General features: G+C 27.2%; 1 protein-coding gene across 1 annotated transcript in view; it reads left to right on the top strand.

Annotated features, from left to right (window-relative positions):
- Positions 1-2100: 2100 nt before the first annotated feature.
- The window catches only part of LOC148233269 (uncharacterized), a 24413-nt gene continuing 20513 nt past the window's right edge, over positions 2101-6000 (top strand). The window contains exon 1 of the mRNA XM_088190107.1: positions 2101-2327. The gene's annotated coding sequence lies outside the window, so the exon portion shown is untranslated. The remainder of the gene's footprint in view (positions 2328-6000) is intronic.

Genomic DNA, 6000 nt, shown 5'->3' with positions numbered 1-6000 from the left:
TTTAAAAAACATAGTAATGACTTTACTTTTTATAAATTGGTTCAAAATATAAACAGGATAAATAATGTTGAAATGTATAGCACTGACTGTGTTAACGCAAATATAGTATAGACTTTTATGGATTTTTTAATCTATAATGTAAAGATGTTTGTATTTTTACTTTTAAAATACAAACATGTATACATTTGCTTCATGGATTTTGTGAAAGCATTCGCAGTAATAAGCGTTGAGGGAGATCAAATCGAAAATATTTCAATACAGAAAGGTGTCAGACAGGGTTGTATTCTTTCTCCTACTCTTTTTAATCTATATTCCGAGACCATATTCAATGAAGCATTTTAGTGACAAAAGGAATTAAAATCGGTGAAAAGATAATTAACAATATTCGTTATGTTGATGACATGGAAATATAACTTGACACCGTCTATGACCTTCAAAGATCCCTGGATAGTTTAAATAAGGAATTCTTAAAAAATGACCTAGGAATAAACATAGATAAAACAAAATTAAGGTTATAAGTTGTGACGATTTTAATTTTTTTTACCAATTCCAATACAATTCTAGAAACTTCAAACTTCCGATTACCGATTCTGATTTCTACAATTTAAAAATATTGAATATAAAAATTATGAATTTTCTTACTATTACTAAAACTAATGAATTTAAATAAAACCAGAGAATTTAAACCAGAGTTTTCCAAGCAATTTTAATGCTTCAAAAAATACTACATAGCAATTCATATATTCATATGAATAAATATTATCTTCAACACTAAAAATTGGATCTCTTTCAACCAAAGAGGCTAGTACCGATTGATATTTCATTGCTAAATATGCTAAGACGAGAAATTAATTTTTGATGGAATTTCACCACCAAAGGAGATTTTTATAATCTTTTATATTTTTAGAGCAATATATTTTTCCGATTTACGTATTGATTTCCTTTTTCTCAATATTTTTTTTTATCCCTTTTTCTTAAATCCATAAGGCAGTTAATGCAAAAGTACCATTAAATCCAAAGAATCGTTTTCGGAATCGGAAATTGGGCTAAGCAGTTTTAATTCAAAAATCGAAATTTATGGCTTAAAGATTTTGTCAACTTGCCTAAATTAATATGTCCTTCCATTTTTAATGATACCGGAAAATTAGATTTAAATACCTTCACCTTCAATTAATAATTTGTACACATTATAATTACTAATTATTAATCTCTAATCGAATGTTGCTTCATTTTATAGATTTTATGAATACACACACATTAAAAGTAATTGTATACTTACAAAAAAGGTAAAAATTAAACAAACAAATAAACGACTAGAGAAAAATAAGATCAGAAAACACTTGTTTAGCTTATATAGTGGGTTAAAACGCGAGAAAACCACTTATTAAAGAGTTGACTGAATAAACTAAATTCACTTTGGCAAATTTGATATTACAAGCACTCGTAATTATTTGACACTGAAATATTTCTCTTTGTTTTGTAAATATTATCAGTAATTTTGTAGAATTGTTTTAGCAACTCAAAAAGATGCAGTACTTATACATATCATATAACTATATAAATATATATATATATTCATGTTTCAAAATAAGTAACTTACTATATATAGGACATTATATTATGAGCTTTATCTATTATGTCAATGGTTAAATTTAGATAAGAAATGAATATTTAAGTATACTATGTCATTAAATTCAAGTTAAATTTTTTGGTGATAATCAGAGGAGTAGGATAAAAAATTAAAGCAAAGACATTATTACAGGAATTGATCAAAAAACATAATCTATAGTAATACTGGATAAAGAAACTAACTCATTATTAAAACATCTTTAAATGTATTTAATTATATTCAATATAAAATTTTATTTAAAGAAGTTATCATTAGGGAAATAAGCTGTTCAATAATCAATATGAAGTAAAAAGACTCGAACGCTCGGGGTAGCGGCAAACCCGTTCGCACATATTCAACATTACATACGTGATTAGCATGTTATAAATGATATAATTTACCTGTGTGGGTATATTCAATTATTATACGCCCAAGCACACATATAGATACTTTACTTATGGCATTCTTGGGTTGGTGTAGGCAAAACGGTCAGTATTGTTGCGTCTTCGAGCACAGCAGCACGTAACGCTAACGAAACCTTGAAGTGAATGAACTTTACGAAGCGTCATTACAAGTAGTGCAGTGATTCAAAACGCAGATTAATCTGTCTATACAAAGTGATAACTTGCAGAGTAAAGATGACTATCTACAGCAAATTGGTGCAGATCATATTAGTCAGCGTTTGATCTAACGACAACAATGCACACTTGACCGTGACGTATGTATTGTTTATCACCTATTTTGTATCATATAGTAAAAAAATAATAGATATACGTCGATTGCGGTTAGTAAAGTGGAAAATATAATTACATAGGGCGTAGCTGAGAACCCGGAAATTAAAATATTTGTTGTACATACGTAAAAAAGTAATTAAATAAACATAAATATATATGTATTACATATGTGTAATACAACAATATTTTTTTAATATCACTATTTATTTAATATTATTCAAGCATATGTATAAGGATAAATTAAAAAATAATTATTTGACTTTATACGCATTGATTATTGGTATTCGAAATCGAATCATATACTCGATGAATCATTAGCGACAAAATTGCTCTATTTTACCCAAATTTTTCCAAAAATTTTAATGCATTTAGGTAAATGTTAAAAAAAATTTTTTTAATTATTTTGCCAGAGTGTAAATTTTTAAAAAATATTATATATTATAAATACAAGTTGACATAAATAAAAAAATAGAGAAAATAAGTATTTGATTGAAATTGGTCTTAAAAACTACATTTGTCAGTGTTGCTTCAATCTATTAAAATATTCTTTAATACATAATATGTTTTATACTTCAGAAGCATGTAAGGTTCTTAAATATATATTATCATATCATTAAGTTGAATGGTTGTTTATTTGGTTAATTTTTGATGTAATATAATAAATGATTATATTTTATTTGTAATGCATCTTGTCACTAAATCGAGTTTATCGAGATTAAAGTATATACCTTCGATATAGTACATTAAAAAGTAAGGCCTTGCTCTTTTATTGAAGCAATATATTTTATCTCATTCCATTCATGTTCACATGGTTAATTTATTATCCCTCAGCCAAAAGCCATTAGATTCCAAGTCAGATATTTTAAGTCTGACAAATTATTATTACGTTGAATTATTATATAGATATCTCGTTTGATCACAATTATTAATCACTGATGTATATAAAATATGTTCCAAAATAATGCCCTGCAGTATTCCAAATAAAACCGTTTAAAGACACAGTATACTTAAACATAAATTACATCTGATTACAAAATAATACAATTATTATTAGGTAACGATCACATACAAATATTAACTATTTATATAACTTAAACTGTGATACTCCAGTTTACGTTATTTAAACCAGCAAATTACCAGTATTTGCATTAGAAAATATTAACAAAGTATCTTCTTTATCTTAGTAGGTTATGTAAACTTTGTTTTGTTCCTATCATACTCAAAGTTAAATATTATATTTCTACTCTAGCCATTTATCTATATATTATTTATTTATTTGTGAAATGTTTATTAGTATATTTTAAACTTATAAGGTCCTTACGTGTATGTATTTACAAAATAAATAAATAGATAATAGGCTAACGTTCAATTCAATACTCGACCATTATAGTATATTACTATTATTAGTGGTTTTAAAACACACATTTTACTAATACTATTAGTTACTTACTCTAATATGGGAAAAAGCTTGACTGAAGGTGAAGATATACAATCTTAAGTTTCCGGTAACATTAGTCAGAAGGTTATATAAATTTTGGTAAGTTGACAATATTTTTGAATACCAAATTATCATATAATGTCTATAACCCTTATAAGGAACTAGCTTTTGTATCCGTTTTTCTCCTCTTATACAATTTGGATGATGCGATGTTATGAAATAAATTGACCATGAGAGGATCATTAAACTCTCAAGTCAATTTCAATCACATTGCGCGACTGTCTTTATGATTTATTGTCATTTATTGCCAAGTAAATGTGATTTAACACTTTATTGATAATATAAATTCAATATAAATCAGGATCGTTAACTAAATCAAAAATGTTTTCAGTTTCTGAATGCTCTGAAAATAAGTAAACATGTATGACTACTATATTCTTCATATATAAGATCTTATAAAATGGTTCCGAAAAACATCGTTATCACTTTTGGAAGGCAAACAGCCGCAACAGTTTTTTTTAATTTTATATGACCTAAAATATTTTCGACTTTTTACTACATGGATCTTATGAAAATAATACAATGCCAAACAAAACATTCCATCTTTTTAAGTTGCCCTTTAACGTTCCCCACGCCTCATTTGATGTTTAATGTGTTTATAATTTAAAGTATGGTAATTTAAATTCCTAAGCTTGACATTAACTACTATTTTTATATTTCTTATAGTGAGTGTTGACATTAAAGATTTTATTTCTGTGCAGCAGTTATTTTAGACGCTTTTCTTACGATATTATAAAATTACAATAATGTATTAAGACTACTTTTTTCATATGTATTATTTCATTAAACCAATCCGGAAATTAAATTGCCACACCACGCATGATAAAAATATACTTCTCCCACTATTATACCAAATACAAAGCCAATGGTTATATACCCCATATAAAATTCATTCCGTTCATGCGGATATCTTTATATGAATTCAAAGCAATGTTTAATATTTATGAATATATCAGTTTGTTCTTAAAATACTATTATTTTTAGCTTTATCCAGTGGCGTAGCTATGGGGGGGCGGAGGGGGCGGGCCGCCCCGGGCGGCACTTGCTTGGGGGCGGCATATTCGCGATGGAATCGTCTAGTGTGGTTCTTAACTCTGAATAAACTAAAATTTATGTAAATCTTCGAATAGCAAGAACTTAACAACAATTAATTTATTATTTTAAGAAATGCTAATTTTATGACTCTGCAAAAAAATGTATGGGGGGGGGCGGCAATTTTAAGGATTGCCCCGGGCGGCAAATAGCCTAGCTACGCCACTGGCTTGATCAAATCTATAATGTACAACTGAATTTTAATTATCTTATACACCAAAAATCATCATCAATATATACTTATAAATGTATATAACGTCACAGATGATAGATTTCTCCTTAATATTTTCATGCATTCCAAAGTTTCCATTAGATACATTGTCTCATTGTACGTCGGTAATAATACATTAAAAATACAAACAAACAATGAATCTAAAAAAATAAAACAAAACACAATTGGCAATCATTCTACAAACGCAACGACCATTACGAAGGACATGATCTCTTATTGTAAATATGCAATTTTTAATATAAAAATAATACTGTAACCACTTTAAAATAAATCGCATGCATATGGTAATTTAGTCACGTAGGTACAGTATTTTTTTTTTAAATATAATTGCCAATATGTTGAATATAAATGTAATCTGCAGTTGTCACACATTGACAGTGGCATTGGCAAGACCAGAATGCTTCTTGTTTTAAAAACTTGAAATACTTTCATGATGGTGTTGTAAAAATGTGAAAACTATTATAAAAATACAATAAAAGCTGGATTTTACGAATGGTATATGTTAATAAAATATCTTATAAACTATAATCATATTCATCAAAATTATGAGTACATTAAAAATAACCTTTAAATTTGCTTTTAAATCATTGCATATACATACTTTTGAAGGTCTGTAGTTAAAACCCTGCATGGTGAATAAAACTATAATAGTATTTGCATAAAAACATTTTCTTACCTTTGTAGAAGCCAATATTTTTTAATATGTCTTCTGTGTATTTGTTACTGTTACGATGACGGGTCTTTAAAAGAAAAAAAAGTATAACTATATAACATACAATTAAATGTCCATGCGAGTTAAAATTGAACCTTTTTAAATTGGCGAAGGTAAAACTTA

Source organism: Plectrocnemia conspersa, unplaced genomic scaffold, assembly GCF_051122295.1.
Source record: "Plectrocnemia conspersa isolate PC_06_02 unplaced genomic scaffold, ASM5112229v1 ptg000008l, whole genome shotgun sequence".
NCBI classification, from domain to species: Eukaryota; Metazoa; Arthropoda; class Insecta; order Trichoptera; family Polycentropodidae; genus Plectrocnemia; species Plectrocnemia conspersa.
This window is presented reverse-complemented; position numbering and strand designations above follow the sequence as displayed.